Genomic DNA, 18,221 nt, shown 5'->3' with positions numbered 1-18,221 from the left:
CTGGATGCTTTTTTTGACACTTTTAAACAAATGAAAATTTTACTTTATTACATTTTACAGGTAACTTAAAAAAACCCAAAGCTGTTAGATCTCTCTAATCCACTTGCCCGTGATGCTTACTGATCCACAGACAAAATATTACAAGACCAGTGGATAAAACACTTTTTAATATTCAATTTAATTAAACCTGACATTTTCTAGATTTGCAGGTGCACCTCTTTCTTGAGATAAAACACAGGACAAGGCAGAGGAGTCTTGTTAGTAGCTATGTCAAAAAATTAAAAGTGTAATTCTACCTAATTCAGTAATAATTATATCCTTCAAATATTTGAGCAGCAGCATCAGCTGAAGGAAAACTAAATATTGAAGACAAAGTTTCAAAAATACCTTAGGAGTCACAGCAGGTGTTTTGAAAGCTGTCCTTTATACAGAACATTTTGAGTGTCATTGTAGGGCCCAATCCTGTCCCTTTCATTCTAAGAAATCAAATAGAAATCAGCAGAACCAATCAGAATAGTACCTAGAACACAGTAGCAAATGTTTTCAGAGTCAGGCTTTATGTAGATTGTTATTTCATAAAAAAATAAAATAATTGCAGTATTGAAACTTTAATTCCATTGTGATTAGGTTTATATTCACAGAATATAGATAAAAATATTAATCTAAACTTTAACATCAGACTAAATACTAGTATTATGAAAGGCTGGTTAAGAAGCTTCTATAAAAATGACAACTTAAAACATGTTTAATGGCAAAACATGATGAGAAATGCATGATTTTATACTCTGATCTTGTTATAAGAGAATGTGGCTATCATTGAAATGATGGACTCCTTTTATGCACCAGTACTGTATGTGCCAAGAATTCAGAGAACGTGAGGTATCAGTTTTCTCTACTGTAACATCAGCAGATTAGTTTGTTTTAGTGCAATTTTAATATCATAATGGAAAGAGTGTTTGATTCTTCTTTCCTGAAATGAAAACAAACTAGTACAGTTTAACTATGGAAAAGTATTTTCAGAATAGTAGCTAGTGCTGCAAATCTGAAGGAGATCTGAAATCAAGATGTGTTTTTCTGCCTTTGACACAGATAATGCTCTTTCTATCTTATCTCCTAATACTGGTAGCCTCAGGACAAACATAGATTACGTTAGAAAATTGTCCTTCATTATATCGATCGAAATTCACTTCCAACCTACCTCAATCTGATGTTAGAACATTTTTATTAGCTTTAAATTGTTTGCATTATAAATTTACATTAATGAAATGCTCTTATAAATAGTTTAAAGTTCTGAAGCAGACAGTTTACAAAGTTCTTATGTGCTTCATACAGTCCCACTGAGTTTCTTTTGGCACTGACCTTCCATTTCTGCCTGCAGAGCATGACCATCTCTGTGGGATATTCAGCAATGCCTTCTATGAAAATGGATGGAGACAGCATTTGAACTGGTATACAAAGTTTTGAGAAAAGTCAGACTTGCAAAGCACTGTCTGGCCAGCTGAAGTTCTCGTAGAGCTCCACTTTATTTTACATTTCTAGCTGCTGCTCCCATTGGTTTAGGGTCACTGATAAAAGCCTTGATTTTATGCTGTGACACACAGAAACAGTGGAAGTCTGAGCAGCATTAGAAATACCACCAGGAGTATTGGTCCTGGAGCTGGGCTTCAACAGATAATTTGGCAAAGATGGCAGACACCCAATAAAATCCTAAATGTACTTTTACTGTATCTAATAAAAACACCACCTCCGCTCACACCCCACTTCTCCATTTTAGAAAGCAATTTACCAGGGTTTTCCTCTTTTTCTCCTCCTACTGAAGAAATGACAAAATGTCCCTTCTTGGTTGGAAGCAGGCCCTTAGCCAATAAAGCAAGTGGGCACTATGTCTGTGGCATTTGTAATATCACTAGAATCCTGAAAATATTAACACTTACCAAAAAGAGAAGGAAAATCCTGACACAGAGGAAGGAGGATAGAGACTACATAACTTTCAGAAAGTCCCTTTCTTCTCTGAGTCATACAAGCATTTGAGAGCATTGAAAAATTTCACCTTTTCTGGCTACAGAAAAAGAGATGACTGCATCTTTTTATGCAACCACAAGCTATAAAATCGAGATAAACAATCATGTGTAATAGCATGCTAATGATGGCATGCTAGCATGAATGTGTCACAGTCACTTTAAAAATATGTGCTTTAAATATGTAGCTTCACATTACATATGAAATCAGAGACACTGTTGAAAAAGCATCTATCCTATATTTTCCACTTAATGAGGCATGCATACACTCCGAGCAGAGTTTTTCAATTGATTTCAAAACAGAGATCAAATTCAAAATTCCAGTTAAACCAGTAAGACTTCAGAGTCACTGCTTTACTGACACAGATATGTCAATCCCCAGTAGATGTAGGTATGGTCCCTGAACTTTTATCTGGACTCAGACACTTGGTGCTTGAAGTGATTATCATGAAGTCTCCTTTTTTTAAATGAAGGAAGAAGAACAATGGTGTGATTTATATGAACAGAAGCTTTCATCCTCAGCTGTGGTCTTACAAGTGACACCAAGAGCTACATCACTGTATTCCCATAACTTTGTCAGAGTTTTGGAAGGACAAAGAGTGGAGGGGTCATGTCAAAGCTTGAGAAGACGTGCACTGACAAGCCTCTCATGCAAAGCTAATTGCAGAGGGAAAGCCAGAGTTTCTGAGATGTTCTGTTTATCACTTTTTTTTGTGATTTGCTCTGTCCTTTGAAAGAAAGACCTTCCTGCCTCTTCCCTCCTTTTAATCACTCTGTGTATGATATCTTTATACAAAAAGTTTTTCAATAAATCTTAAAGATTTCTCTTAATTTAATATCAAAGTTTAAATTGTCAGTAATACTTATGATGCAGCCTTTTCAGACGTGGTGCTCAGGAAAATTTAAGTGTTTACTATTTCAAACTATGTATAGAATTCAGTTTTCCACAGGGAATTAGACAGTCTCCAACACAGCTGGTCCTAAGTTTTATGTGTTACATTTCCTTGTAAAATCAAGGAAATTAATGGGGAACAGTACTTTGGAAAATTTTCATCTGGAATTTCTTCCAGCCTCCCTCTGATCTTTGTCTCAGAGTTCCCAAATGCACCATGGAGATCTCAGGATAGATTTTAAATATACCCAGGGAAGAGTTACAGGCTTGGTGTCTGGATCAATTGTTTGGTGCATGAAAGTGTAACTCTCCCAGAGGCCAGGATATGTGTGCCATGATCAAAGCTTGCACCTTTTCCTACCACCAAGCCCTGCTTGTAGGAAAAAAGCATACTAGGGTCTGACTTCACAGGTGAAAGGAGACAATGCCTGAAAGTATTGCACTGTTTTAAAACATACATGTACAGGAAGTTTTAAGAGTTGTAGCTTAATAATTAGTTAATAAAATTAATAGAAAAAATCAGCTGTTCAGCTCTTCAAGGAAATTGAGAGGATGCTTTTGAGGAAAGGATGTATGAAGATACTCTTTAAGTATGTCATTATCTCTAATTCACTGGTTTAAATAGTTTTGTTTCTCTAGCTATGTAAAGCTTAGCTGGTCTTCATTAAGCTTCACTGTCACTACTGGGGATTTCTTGACTGTAACCCCACTATCTATGCTCCCCAAAACATGCTTGTGCCTTTTACCCTGCCCCCTTGACTCCCAAACCCCAAGTCAAGTCCATGAACCACAGAAAGTTCTTTAGGTCCCCAGCTGAAGACTTAAGTGACGTGCAACCAGTGCCTTGGTCTCCTGCTGGTCTGAAAGGGCTCGTAACAAATATAATTTCTTTTCTTTTATATTCAATATTTTAGTTACTCTACTGTTGATCACAATTAAAAATCAAATGAAAAAATATCATCCCCTTAGAAAAGTTACCATAGAAACAACACCAGAGAATTCCCTTTTAAAATGTCAAGATTTCCCTCACATTTAAATACAGACTCCCAGGCATTACTCACGCCCCATTAAAAATTGCAACACATCCAGTGAGTCATTAGTTTAAAAATACATCTACAAACATACACTCTTTTAGGACAGAGATGTTTTAGTCTCAATAAATGTATATCATGACACAACCCAACTTTTGATTTTATCTTGTTCTACGTAACATCCCCAGAGAAAACTTGAACACTGTCGTCTCTTGTTCAAACACTTGATTGAGGAAGGAGAGGACAAAAATGAAGAATGACAAAACACACAGAATGTAAGCAATGCCAGCAAAAACTACTTGGAAAGGAAGAATAACTTTGAAAACATATTTACATGGTAGTAGACAAGATGAATGGAAAGAAAATTGTCTGCAATGAGACACAGTGCAGACATTTTCCACACACAGAGAGAATTTTAATGTTGTATCTTCAAATAAGAAAATTTCAAATTGAAAAATGTCCTAATTTAATGTAATCCAGGCCATGGTACTGGGCTTTATAACTTATTTTTCATTTCTTTGTACCAATCTGTAGCATAACATTAATCTCACATACAATGCTCCATCCTCCTTCCATGGCATAGCTGGGAAACTGACTTATTCTGGCAGAGCAGAAGAAGGTCCTTCTGCATTAGACACTTTGATCATATAGAAGCAGAAGAAAATAAGCTGTAGTCAAAGTGGAAGGTGCTTCACAAGTAATAATCATGTAAATTTAAAGAAAATTCAGAGCTGGTCACAAAGAAAGCTGATAAATAGTTTATTCATAAACTCTTGCATATTTAGAGGAGATAATAATATAAAGGCATTGTGCCTTCCCTTTGCATTACTGGGTCTGCTGTAGATAAACAGCATGGCTGAATGGAACCAGATTAATGATAATAATGACAGTTTTCTCATTTTCTTTGTAGAAGAGCCAACCTGAAAACGAGGAAAAACAACAAAATTGAACTATTTTTTTGTTCTTCAGACTCTTATAAAAATGTTTCATTTCTTTCATTTTTTTAATGCAGGGAGTCTTAGAAATTTGCTTCTGAGTTTTTTAGTGGTAAAAGTCCTATTTTTGCATAGCCCTATTTCCTCCTTTTTTTTTTTTTTTTTTAAAAGCTCTTTCTCTGTTTTTTCCTCCCTTTCTAAAAGAGAGGAAAAAACCATCAGAGGACAGATGTAAGGAAGACAATAAACCCAGTGAAAAAAAATCACCAAACAAAAGTATTTTTATTTCTTTCAATATATAGCTTCCAGTGAACACTTAGATTTGCCAAAAATGCTGCAAACATTTTCCATATTAAAAAGAATTTTCAAATACTTTTTTTTTTTTTTTTTTTTTTTTTTTTAAACACAGAATCACAACATGGGGAAGGTTGGAAGGGACCAATAGAGGTCATTTTGTCCAACCTCCTGCTCAGGCAGGTTATGCTAGAGCATATTACTCAGGATTATGTTCAGACAGCTTTTGAATATCTCCACAGAAGGAGACTCTGCAACCTCTCTGGGCAACCTCTTTCAGTGCTCAGTCACCCTCACAGTAAAAGTTCTTCCTCATGGTCAGGGGAACTTGCCATTACCTACTTGCTAATTTATATCATCATCATACTGTGACTGTTAAAATACAGTTTTAGGTTTTCTTCTATCAGAATTGGGTTTTGTGTTCCCACTTCAACTGTATGACATGGAAAAGAGAATGAATTCAAGGAATTAACTGAGATTATGTGAAGGTGAGGAGCAGTATTTTATTAGGATGTAGAAGACACCATCAGAGAAATATATTCTGGAAGTGATCCCACTCTTTAAATTAACTTAAAAATTTTGATTATAAATTTCCTGCCACTCAGAAAGATAAATGTAGTATTTTCATCCTAAAACCAGGAAGGGCAGTACATAGTACAGCTGTAACTGAGGTATCCTTGGTATCTTGCTTCTGATTTAATTTATTACTATTTCTAAAATGAAAGAAGAAGTTTTGGAAATATTTAGTTATCCTTTATATACTTAGATATAATTTTTCACCAGCACCAGTCTCATGAAGGGTTATGTTCTGAATTTTACCCCAAATTGTAGCCCAGCCATGTTGATAACAGGCTTTGCTCATTAGGCAGTAGCAAGAGGCAGAAATTTGCCACTACCAGCATGGACTGAAGGGGAAGCTTTAGTTGTGAAACACAAGCATATTGTGGCAAGTTTTCAGCTGGAAGTTGATTTCAAATCTTTGGTAATTATGCTACTATTCAGTGCCACAGAAGGAGTTTCACATAGCAATAGATCTGTTTGTTTCAAAACGCAGTTGTTCAACATTGTCTGGATCAGCCAAACACATTTTTTGGTTTATAGACTCAGTGCCATAACATTCTGGGGTGCCTATGAGAGCTGGACTTCTATCTGGATATCAAAGGTAGGTGATTATCGTGCTGAAGCTGCCCTGGCAGAGAGCTCCCCACTGACCACACACCTGAGCACAGGCTATTTTTACATGAAGTGAGAAATTTCTTAAAGGGAGGTGCTACTTTCTTCAGTAGCCCTCCTCACCTTGTTTCTTCAGCAGGATGTATTTAATTCCTCAGATGTGAGAATTTCTCTGTGTTTACCTCATCATTCATCAGCCTTTAGGTAGGAACAAATACAAAATGGGACTAACTCAAGGCTTCAGCCCTGAGGCTCCTTCTGCATGGTCCTGTACCTCTGCCATGTATGAGTAACAAACCTTGCCCTAAAACCATGACAAAAATCTCTATGCCACTTCTCCTGCCTCCTCTCTGAGAGACAAATCTCTGGAGCTGTAACAGTTTACACTGGGGAAGGTCTGTCCTCATCTATTTTTATTCACACGTATGAATCACACTTCCATGCACCACAGCTAGAAATAAAACAGTCCACCTCAAAGCTTTAAATTACTTAGGGCTTAATTAAGGGGATGATAGAACAGATATGAAATTTAAGATGCAGTCAAGTGGGTAAATTAATGTAGACACAAGCTCATGTGTCTGCTGTATACCTCAATCTGGTAGTTTCACACAGAACAAATTTCCTACCCTCTTTTCCTCTAGACATAACAGAGTGTAACAACCATGATTACCATTATATGACAATTACACAATTTTGAAATTGCAGGGTTTGGAAACATGACTATCATATATATGACAAAGAAAAATGATATCTTTCTGTATCAGTTTATCTCATCCAGGAATGAGTGCTGGATCTTGGCCCACTCCAGTTGCTTTGTGACACTGCAGTTTTCACCCAACTGCAGGGCTGGGCTAGGCAGGGTCTCCAGGATTCCCTTGCATCAGAGAGGCAGAAGAGTGGCTGTGTACTGATTCCTCCCAGCCTTTATTGAAAAAACACTCCTTCAGGATAGGAATATGACAAAAGTGCCTTAAAACAAGAACATCAAGCTTCTTTGTAGAGATCCCCCTTCTCTCTTTGAGCTCCTTAAAATGGGAAATATCTCAGGAAGAAGACCAAAACTGTCCTGTCCTATCCATGAATCCTATGGATCCCTCATACTCTTCATGAGTTTGAACATTCATCTGCATGGAAACAAGAGGTGGAATAAGCTTGCAAATGACTTCTCATCCCAATTATTTCATCTGGCATGTCTTTCAATAGGACTCCTTGTTACAATCGGGTTTCCCCACTGCACTTGGTTACTTGCAATAAGTGCAGAGCTGGCTTAAAATACAGCACATCACCCAGTTCCCCTGGTGGGACTTTAGTTCTGCCACAGCTTTTACTCTGATTCCCAGGTTACTTCAGCTGATGGAGCAGTACAGGGGAGATGCTTAGGAACAAGCTCTGACTCTTTGCCTGATCAGACAAGTTCTAATAGAATATCAAACCAGTTTCTAATTTCTCTTGGCAGTTCCCATTCCATCTAACTGCTTATATCTTTGAAACAATCTCTCCATACCACTTTAGATTTTAAAAGGCAATTCATCTGCCTGAAGGAAAATGAGCAGAAAACCTAACAAACAAATCATCAAGGTCATTATTTTTTAAGCTGCTATCTTTCTGTGGGTTTCCTACAGAGCCCTGACTTTTGCTTTCTGTTGTGCAGAACAGAATTTAAGGAGAAGACTATGGATCCAAGATTATGAAAGCTCTGTTATTTTATACCCTATTACAACACTGAATTAAGAGATCCAAAAGTTAGGCTTTAGTCCTGGTTTTGTGTCTAACTAATGATGTGCTAAGGAGGGGAAGAGAATTTCCAAAGAGTGTATTAACAAAATACAGTTTTGATAGCAATTTGTTTACACATTTATCAAAATGGATGTTAAACAAAATAAACTCTACATTTGGCCTGAGAATTAGACCTCATTGTAATCAAGAGTTAGAAAACAAGAATGTTACAAATTGCTTTCCAGTGGCTAAGAAAGGGAATAAATCCAAAGGGCTTTTTAAAGGAGAAGAAATCAGACAACTGTACTATCTCACAGTTACAGTGCATGGTTTAGAGCTACAGTTACAAATCATAATTTCCAAGGGTGTACTCCCAGAAGGGTGAATAGAGGCTGAGCTACTGCATGTCTCAGGTTCATGCTGAGGAAACCCGGACTGGCAGCGTTGGTCCATCAGCAGGTCACTGCTCACTGCAGGGCTGCAGAGCGATGCTGCAGCTCTCCTCCTGCTGCTCAGAGCTGGGGCACTCCTTCCTCCCTGCTCCCACATGGGGTTTCCTTGGGGGAGGGCTCCTCAGGCACAGATCTGTGCCCTTTTCCAGGACAGAGAAGGTCGCTGGGAGCAGAGGTGGTGCTGCTGGGAGGGAGGGGAGTCACGACTTCCAGGAACTCACACACGGCGCTGAGCAGGGCAGGAGGCAGAGTCTGCAGCTCAGCCCAGTCCTGCTCCCAGCACATCGAGGCACTCAGAGCAGAGAGGCAAAGATCACCTCAGAACCTTCCTCTGTGCCTCTAAAAGCTGCTCTCAGCCCATGCTCAGACCAGAAGGGACTTTTTGTCACCTGCTGAGACTCATGCATCGGAGCACTGTGTAAGGGTGGAGCGGGGAGAGCTTTTGCCTCAGCACATCTTTAATCTCTCAGCCAGAGATGAGTGCAGGAGCCCATCACCACCTCTGAGCAGAAACACTGTGTGGCCATCACAGGGTTAACTGGCCAGCCAGGCTCACCTGCAGAGACACCTGATGTGGATAACGCAAGTAATTGCAGATGCAGTTTAAAACGCTGATATTTTCTAATCAATGCACAGATTCAGGGTGGATGCTCTGCTCTCATCTGCTGCAGACAAGCTTTCCCAAAGGCACTGGGCTGCCCTCACCAGGCACTGACTGCAAGAGAGCACTGAAGAAACCCAACACAAAAGCTACAAGACCTTCATGATCACACAGAGATGTGTGTAACTGAAGGAGAGAGGAGTGAGGGCAGCTGGGCTGCAGTTTTGGATGTAGGCTCCTAAATCCTGCACTGAATTCAGCCCCAGGTTTCAGGGGCAGCAGCTGCATTATGCATTTTCCTCAGAGTGTCAGCTCTCAAGCTTCTCAGAGTAGGGACATTCATCATCTATTGGATTGCTGGGTTATTTATTGTTGAGAAAAATCAAGGACTCTTAGTTACACATTAAATTAAAATATTAATATCAATCTATTTGTCAGTAAAACTCTAAATGGTTATGAAATATGTGGCTCAACAGATTTGACTTAGAGGAGCACCAAACAATTCCTTAATATCTCTTTTGTTGGAATTCCGCTTTAAACCCAGTGACTAAGATGTGCTATGTTTTTAACACCTCTCCAGCAGCTTGCTGCTTCTCTTTATTAAAAAGGATCCCAGCAGAGAATTTTTTTTTGCTGTAGATCACTTTTGCCCCTCACAGTAGAAAATGTGTGCTCACACTAATTTCTATATAGCAGATTATTATTATTTTATTGTGATGATCAGATCTGAACAACTTGTCCTGGCAGAATGATTTATGAACCTCATTTCAATAAGAATAGGCCTCCATTTGATTTTGAAGAAAAGACAGGATTTTTTTTAAAAACTGAAGTTAAAGAGGATTACAGAGACCTCTGGAAAAATGAAAGATGCAAACATTTTATTTATTTCCTTACATGTGGTTAATAATATAGTCAACACAACCACAACAGGTTTATTTTAAAGCCTAGAGGTTGATACCATAGGCTTTTACTGGTAGGTTTGGCTAAAGCTGCTAGCTGGGGGGATTTAGGCAGATAGGAGGGGAACTGTGGATTTTATGAGCTAATTTGGACAATAGAAGGAGAAATCAAGATGCCTGCCTGGGGTCAGGACAAGGCACCTTCATGGAGAGCCCTGTTCATCCTCTTGTGTCCTGGCCACACAAAACAAATCACACTGGCCTAAAACCACACAGCTGGACCAATAAATCCACAGCTGGGGATGGTATCAGTGCACCTACTCCAGATGAGGGGGAAAATCAACACCTTCCTTAACCACAGGGTTTATCAGCCCTTTCTGAATCCTCCAAGGTGCTCATCCCCAGATTAAAATATTTAATTTCGTACACTATCCTCTCCTTTTCAAACTAAAGTATTTTGTTGGCACACAGTGGGTCAGATGGAGATGAAAGGATGAATGAGAAGAGGACAGGCTGCTTTCCATCTTCAGATTCAAGCCAAATCTCATCAGAGCAGCATAAAAAGCCCTCCAGAGCTAGCAATGAAAGCAAAGTGTTTTGTTCTACAGATTTCCATGAGTTTTTGGACCTTGGGAAGGTAAAGTGATAAGTGGACATTGAGTTTCTGGTTTTCTTCCCAGGTCTGCCCATGACACTTGGTATAATCTTTCTCAAGCTATTACATTTATCAGTTCCTCAGTTTTCTTATTTGTAAAATGGACATGGCAGAACTTCAATCCCTCACAAGGCTGTTGTAGAATTTAATTCATTAAAATTTATAAGATGCATTCAAGTTTTTAGCCAAAAGTTACTGTATAAATTGTGAAGATTGTAACATCTGCTTCTCTACACAGCTGAATAAAAACCAGAATAAAAAAAAAATCACATATACTGGTTTTCTTGTGTTACCTTAGCCATTTTCTACATTTTATTTTGTGGCCCACCCACATGGAAAAGTTACAGGTGGGTATTTGAAAGTGGCACATCCTTTTTGAAGAAAGTGTCACTCCCATTTGGGAACACCAAAAGAGAGCTGCCTCTGGACTGTGTGGATTTCCAGCAAATAGAAGTAACATGAACTCACTGAATGCAGGGTCAGATCTCCAAGCTTACTGCAAGACTTTGATAAAATACTACTAACAAAAATTTGAAAACAAGTCCAGGCACAGAAAAAAATAAAATTAAAATAATCAAGATATCCAAGTATTTTCCAAGTATTTTTACCCTGGGTGAACAATAAGCAAGAGGGACACAGTGCAGTTAATTTAAATATCACAGCTGATAGACAGATGTTCAGACAGATTTCTGTAACAAATGCCATGAAGCAGGAATAAACAAAGGTGTCTTTGTGAAATATAACAAAACCAAAACACTAAGGGACAAAAATGAAATTCTTTTTGGCAGGGGTATTTGTTTTTGTGTCTGAGGACTCTAACAGATCTTCAGGATGGCTCAGTGGTTACTTGTATCATTGCAGTGCCAACACTGCAATTTCATTATCTTCCTCAGATCTTATAATATGTCATGGATATGCAAAGTCAACTCCACCCATAAGATGAAAAATCTAAAGTTTAATGAGATGGCTGCTAAGTTGCATTAAAAAATGACAAAAAGAACCTTCTGTTTCAATACAGTTTTGGGGAGAAAGAAAAAAAATAGATAATAATTGCTTGGCAAACTCCAAACATATGACTATCTGAAGAATGGATTTGTTACCTGCAGGTGGGTCAGAGGGATGAGCTGCTTGGTCTAGCTAGGAAAGCCTGGTATCTAATGACTCTTACATTCCACTACCACGGAAAAAAAGCCCAAAACTGAAGAGACATCAGATACAATGAGTAGCAAATTTAAGTTGGGCTCAGAACTCCCAGGCTCTATTTCAAGCTCTTGGCTTCTCCTGGGAATGCAATTTAACCTCCCAATGAAAGATTTTTCATAAACACCCGAGGGACTCAGAAATGCAACTCTCATTAATTTTTATTAGACTTGTGGAACCCTCACCCCTTGGGTACTTTGAAAATATCCCTCCCTGTGTTTTTTAGTTGACTCTTCTGTTAAATAGGGGTAATAATTACAATTGATCAACCTGTTTAAATAATACAGTTTTAATATCACTATTATTTTCATAGGTTATACTCAGCACTGAAATAAATGCATCATAATAAATAATGCAGAACTTTAACATCTGTTCTGGTTAGTAAATAATTCACAAGTCAATAATTAATTTTCTAGCTGTTCATTTATAATTCATAAATATTTTCCAAATATTCAGAGTCTGAAAATTTTTATCTGAACTATTATATGAACTTTTCCTTTTAATTATTACATACTCACAATTTGTGTCATTTAGTTGGGCACTTAATTAACACAGTATTATGTTCCTTATCCTGACTGAATGAGTAAAATTTTTCAAAGGTTGGTAAGAAAGTCACTGTCAACACTGAATCATGAATATTCACTTAGCATGACTTTTCAGTGCCCACAAAAGCTCACAATGCTTTGAGGACTCACCAGCATTTTCATGAACAGAATGATTTATGGAGTCACCTTGGTGCAGTTGCCCATGTAATGTGCACTTGTACTATGAGACTTCATCAGCCAACTCTCCTTCTTCCCAGTTCTTCCATTAGCCACTTCTCCAGTTTACTCCCAGTGCTTACCTACCTCAACTATTTAATATCTGCATGATAATTTGGAGCTTGAGAATCCAAATTTAGGTGGGATTTTTTTTTTTTTAAACAGTAACAGTATTTATAGGAAAAAACCCAACCCTTTAAACATTCATTTAGTAATTCCCCAAGAACTTAAATGCCGTTTATATCCTTTCACATTAGGAAATGGGACAGAAGCATCTTTGGCACATCAGACTGTGACTGTTTTAACAAAAAAAAAAGGACCCCAAAGCTCAATCACTGCTTTTTATTTTGCAAAACATGCAGAGCTAAATATTGCAGATAATCATTGCCATAGTGGGCATTTGCAATGGAGCTTAGCAGCAGAAGACCTGAAAGATTGAGATTATCCAGCCTGAGGCAGCTTCCCTGGCTGGTTAAATTGGGGAACTAGTTTCTGCAGGCCACTTGGGCTGTGGAAAATAATGAGTCTGCCCTGGCTGTGTTTTGAGGACACAAATCTTGTTCTTTCTCCAATGGCTTTTTAGAGGGCCAGAGCAACTCTGCTCTTTGATCAGTTCATGGGGAAACAGAGCCCTTAACTGCTGCCTGAAGAAGGTCTTGTTGTTTCATAAGCAGAACAAATAAATATCCACTTGTTACTTTCCCCTTGAAAGGGATCTCTGCATTCACCAAATGGTCCTGATTAGGCTGCTGAAATATTCTAGAATCAAAATTGGTAGTTTTTGTCTGGTTCTCCAGAGGATGCAAACTATGAAACTGTTTTACATCTGGATTTAAATGCCTGTTCAGAATAACATCCTGCATGCAGCTCGTGCCTGTGTGGGTGCATGGATAAAGGTACAGGGGTTAAAAATATGTCTGGAAGACAGGCTCAGGGCACAGCCTTCTGTCTGCTGCACCAGTGGCTGCACCTCTTTCACTAATTAGATCTTGATCAGACTAATCATGTATGCAGTCCTACTGAATGCAATGGGACTACTGCTGGGGACAAAAGTAAAAAGCAAGTTTAAGTGCTGCAGGTGGTTAGATCATCAATAACCAGAGCCAGAACCTTTCATATATTAACTCAAGTAGGGAGAAGCTATCTTGTACCCAGCATTTCCATACCTATTACTTCACCAGAACCATTAGGATTGTTATACACTGAATATCCCTGAAACAGCAAAGTATCATTATAATGGATTTTTTGTTAAGAGTTCATAGCATCCATAAGCCTATTCACACAGTAATGTGCAGCCACAAAGCTTTGAAGAGTAAGGTTTAGAGAGCAGAAAAGTAGCACAAAGGTAATTCAATAAGATGTTGGTCTCACAAACAGTATCAAAAGACTAACTTTTACATAGATCGTGACATTTACTTTTAAAGCTAAGAAGATTTTTTCTTATTCATATTATTTTCATTAGGAAGCCACACTTGTTAAGGATCTTTTCCCACTCGGGCACAGATGAATGAGACAAAAAGGCATATATTTAAAACATTAATATAATGGCCTGGTACCCTGTAAATAAAGCTTTGTTGATTATCCATTTGCTTTAAGTGTCTCTTTTGTTAAGCCACCAGTTTTTAGGTCACCTCTGCTGTTTAATCCAAAGTAGCTGTAACAGGTACTGGCCCTTGAACATAAGCATCACCTACAGATGTAGGAAGCAGGTGGCAGGTGTGTTCATTGTACTCGGCCAGGAGGATCTTTGCAACTTTTAAAAGGGATTTGGTGACACCCAGGATAGGGTCTACATTGTCATCCATGCTAAAATGAATTTTGAAATAAAAATCCTCAGGGAGATGCCACTAAAAAGGCTGCAAAAGGCACTGTCACAGTTTCCTACCTTATTCTGTTTTAGCCACATGCATACTTGTTTAGCAATGGACACGTATGGATCAGGGGGGTGGAGTTCCTCTCCTATGAGGAAAACCTGAGAGAGTTGAGGATTTTAGCCTGGAGAATTGAAAGTTTTGGGGATATCTTACTGTGGCCTTTCAGTACTAGAAGGGGGCATTTAAAAAAGGTGACAAAAGGTTCTAATAATAGGGAAAGGAATCACAGTTTTAAATTTAAGAAAGGGTAGATTTAGATACAATTTAAGAAAGAAATTCTTTATGATGAGGTTGGTGAGACACTGGAAGGGGTTGTCCAGAGAAACTGTGGATGCCTCATGCCTGGAAATGTTCAAGGTGAGGTTGGATGGGGCTGTGAGCAACCTGATCTAGTGGAAGGTGCCCCCTCTGTGCCTTCCAACCCAAACCCATCCATGAATATATGATTTTATGATGTTGGCCCCTTCCAGCCCAACAATCATTTAATTACTCTAGGTACAGTACAACAACTTCAACAGGACTCCTTGAAAGAAAGCATCTGAGAACATGCTGGTCAGTTACAACAACTTCCAGGAGACCAGAAATGCCAGAATATTTCTCAAAGCATGGAAATTTAATTTGGTTGTCCCATGTCCTTAGTGATCTAAGGTCAGAAGCTAAGGCATTGTCCATGGACAATGTCTCCAACTACTATTGTTTTCTTTTTCTTGAAATCTGTCTGGTAGATAAAAACCTACAAGTAGAATAAGCTTCAGAGTTTTAATTCCCATCTTGATTGGGATTTTTTGTTTCCTTAAATATATGTGACTTAATTCTCTTTGGTTTCCTTAGGCAGTTCCTGGTCAGTTTTATAGTTCATCTACTGTATCTGCAAACCCTATGCACTGAATGAGTAACCTGCATGGTGAATTCCTCACATTTAGGCTTGGTTAATAAACTAGTTGTAATTACTGAGAGTTTTTTAAACTAATAACACATAGAAGAAAGTTACTTTCAGAAATGGTGCTTATGACTTGTGTCACCATTATTCTGACCACATTGGTGAGGAATTAAATCTGCATTGTATCTAAAGGAATAATCTAAGTCACAAAGAGGTAATTTACTCCAGCATCTAAAGTATCAGGAGTTTTGTGAACAATTGATAGATCCTGCAAGTAGGCAAACTTTGACAGAGAAACCTATTTCAGGCAAAAGTATAGGTAGGCTGATTGGGAGTGAAGGAATCCATGACAGCTTGCCCAACCTTTTCCTCTCGATTCTCAAATAATGTGTGATTTGAAGTGAGAGCAAGTCAACATCTCATTATATGCTGGGCCCTCCTCTCACAAGTCACATCAGCATGCACATTCCCAAAGTGCTGATTCTCGAAGGTGCAGCAGACTTGTCCAAGCTGTTCTGAGCATCAAGATGCATTTTATACAACATGATATTGGAAATATCTTCACACAAAATGTCAAGTTTAACCTAAGCATATTTGATGACAAGAATTCCTAATAAATTGCAAGACTAGAGAAGGCTAAGGAAAAGGAAGCTTTGTAAGTCCCTTGTTGCAAAGGGACTAGCTTTTTAATTTTTTTTTCTGAAGTTATGACATTTTGCCTTTGGATGATTTTTCTTTGCAAATACTATAGACCAGTGTCAGAAGGGGAGGAGAAATAGATCAACTGTACCATACTATTGTGTGCATCACACAGTGCCTCTTGGTTCAGTAGACATAAATAGCTTTAAATTTCAAGGCTAATTCAAATTGGATTTTAGAAACACAAAGTCTTAAAATATTTGCACCAAACTAAGATATTACACTCTTATCTTATCCTTAGAAAAGCTTTTGAAAAATATATGGTATCTCAGATTTTAAATTGGGTCTTCGAAACCCTCTTGTCTGTAGCTGTGTCATCTGCTCGCTTGCTTATTGTCAAAAGGTAAAATGTTGTATAGAGAAAAGGATTTGCATAAATTGCTATCACCTGCTGGCCATCCAGGTTAATGAAAGGCAGGGGAAAATAAGGCAGGAAGTCTTTGAGCCTAATCTTTTTTGACTGTTTCTGTGCCAAAGCAGATGAGCAAAATATTACTGTGGTATTCTTCTTAACTTGCATTTACAACCTGGGTCTGGCCTTTCCTATTGCTATCACTGAAATCTTTATCTCCACCTACTGAAATAATTTATGAGAGGGTGGAGGAGCCTTTTGATTGCACAGATGCTTTTAGCCTTGTGCTCCCCACAGGCACCAGAAAAGATGTAGTACAGGAAACTGTGGGAACAAACTGTACCAAGAGAAAATTCCCCTTAGTGCTTGAGCAGAGCCTACACAGAAATTGAACAGTCAGTCCAGAAACAGCAACACAAACAAAAAGCACATTAGGGAAATATTTGTACTCCTACATTAATTGAACACTTGGTAAAGATGGGTTAAAAGGGCAAACTGCAGCTACCTAAGGGTTAATGAAAGAGGTGGCAAATTCTTTGCAGCAGCAGTAGATGACATACAAGTACAGATCACCAGCCTGGGAGATTAGAGCAGCCCAAGAGGGGCGGTGGAATTTCCACTCTTGGTGTTTTCAAGACTTAGGGGGACCAAACCAGAACTGATCTGAGAATGCATTGACAGTAGCTGCACTTTGGAGTTTGGCCTAGAACTGCTCATGTCCCGTCCAGTCACCATTTCTGTGACCCCAAATAATGTTAAGTGAAAGTTAACATGGTGAATAGAACTATTTACACAAAAGATAATAAAAAGGATAGCTATTGTGAAAGCAGTAATTTTGTTCTGAGGGATAAAGAATGGTTCTGACAAATTATTACAGCATAAAAAAATTTACCAGTCATGTCAAATGAATTGGTTTTTATAGTGTCTGTTCATTCCTGTTTAGACAATTCTCAGGAAGCTACCATTAATATTCATGGGGATTTTATATTTACATCAGAAGAGCAGGTAACAAAATAATAGACAACACTCACCACAGGTGAGTCTCATTTCAAAAGGAGTCTCCACACTGCACTCTATTATCTAACACAGTTTGCCATATATGACTTTCCAAACTCTTTTGACTTTCCTACTCTTTTGGGAGTGCAGCAGAAGAAAAGGAAAACTGGCTTACTGCTGAAGATTTTTAAACAATTAGTGAGATTGACCAAAGCATAACCTGGAAACCTGAGAGAAAAAGTAACTGCATACATGTCAGGCTATTCTGGTTTATGTGCTGGAAAAAATACATTACCACATATATTAAAACACATTTATCCAAGAATTATTATGGTAGTGAAGCCCTGGATTATGCCCTATAAGATGATCTATACATGAAAAAGGTGTTTGAGGTGCATCTGCATTATTGCTCATGAGCAGATCAACCGTGCTGTGCTGACACTGCTGCTCAGTTTGTCTCAGCTGCACCCAGCTCACTGTGCAATGCAATACTTGGATTTCTTTTAGGGAAATCTCTGATTGATCTGCAGGAGACTTACACCTGGCTGTATGAACAAGTATGAAAAAGCAGTGAAAGGGATGCCCACGGAAGGTTAATCCATTCTCAGAAGTTGCTAAGTAACAGTACCTGGACCACCCATTACTCGACAGCTCATCCCAAAGACTGACGTGGTTTTTTGGCTGAAAACCACTATTTTTTGGTAGTTTGTTTGGGCAGTACAGGTTGAGGGGGGAAAGAGAAAGCCCTCAGCTGATTTAGATCAGTGGAAAATCTGACTTGTCTCACAATCGT

At 38.4% G+C, this 18,221-nt stretch overlaps 1 protein-coding gene across 1 annotated transcript in view; it reads right to left on the bottom strand.

Annotated features, from left to right (window-relative positions):
- The window catches only part of PTPRN2 (protein tyrosine phosphatase receptor type N2), a 627,414-nt gene that overhangs the window by 117,578 nt on the left and 491,615 nt on the right, over positions 1 to 18,221 (bottom strand). The gene's annotated exons all lie outside the window — the stretch shown is intronic.

The sequence above is a fragment of the Oenanthe melanoleuca genome, chromosome 2, assembly GCF_029582105.1.
Source record: "Oenanthe melanoleuca isolate GR-GAL-2019-014 chromosome 2, OMel1.0, whole genome shotgun sequence".
NCBI classification, from domain to species: Eukaryota; Metazoa; Chordata; class Aves; order Passeriformes; family Muscicapidae; genus Oenanthe; species Oenanthe melanoleuca.
This window is presented reverse-complemented; position numbering and strand designations above follow the sequence as displayed.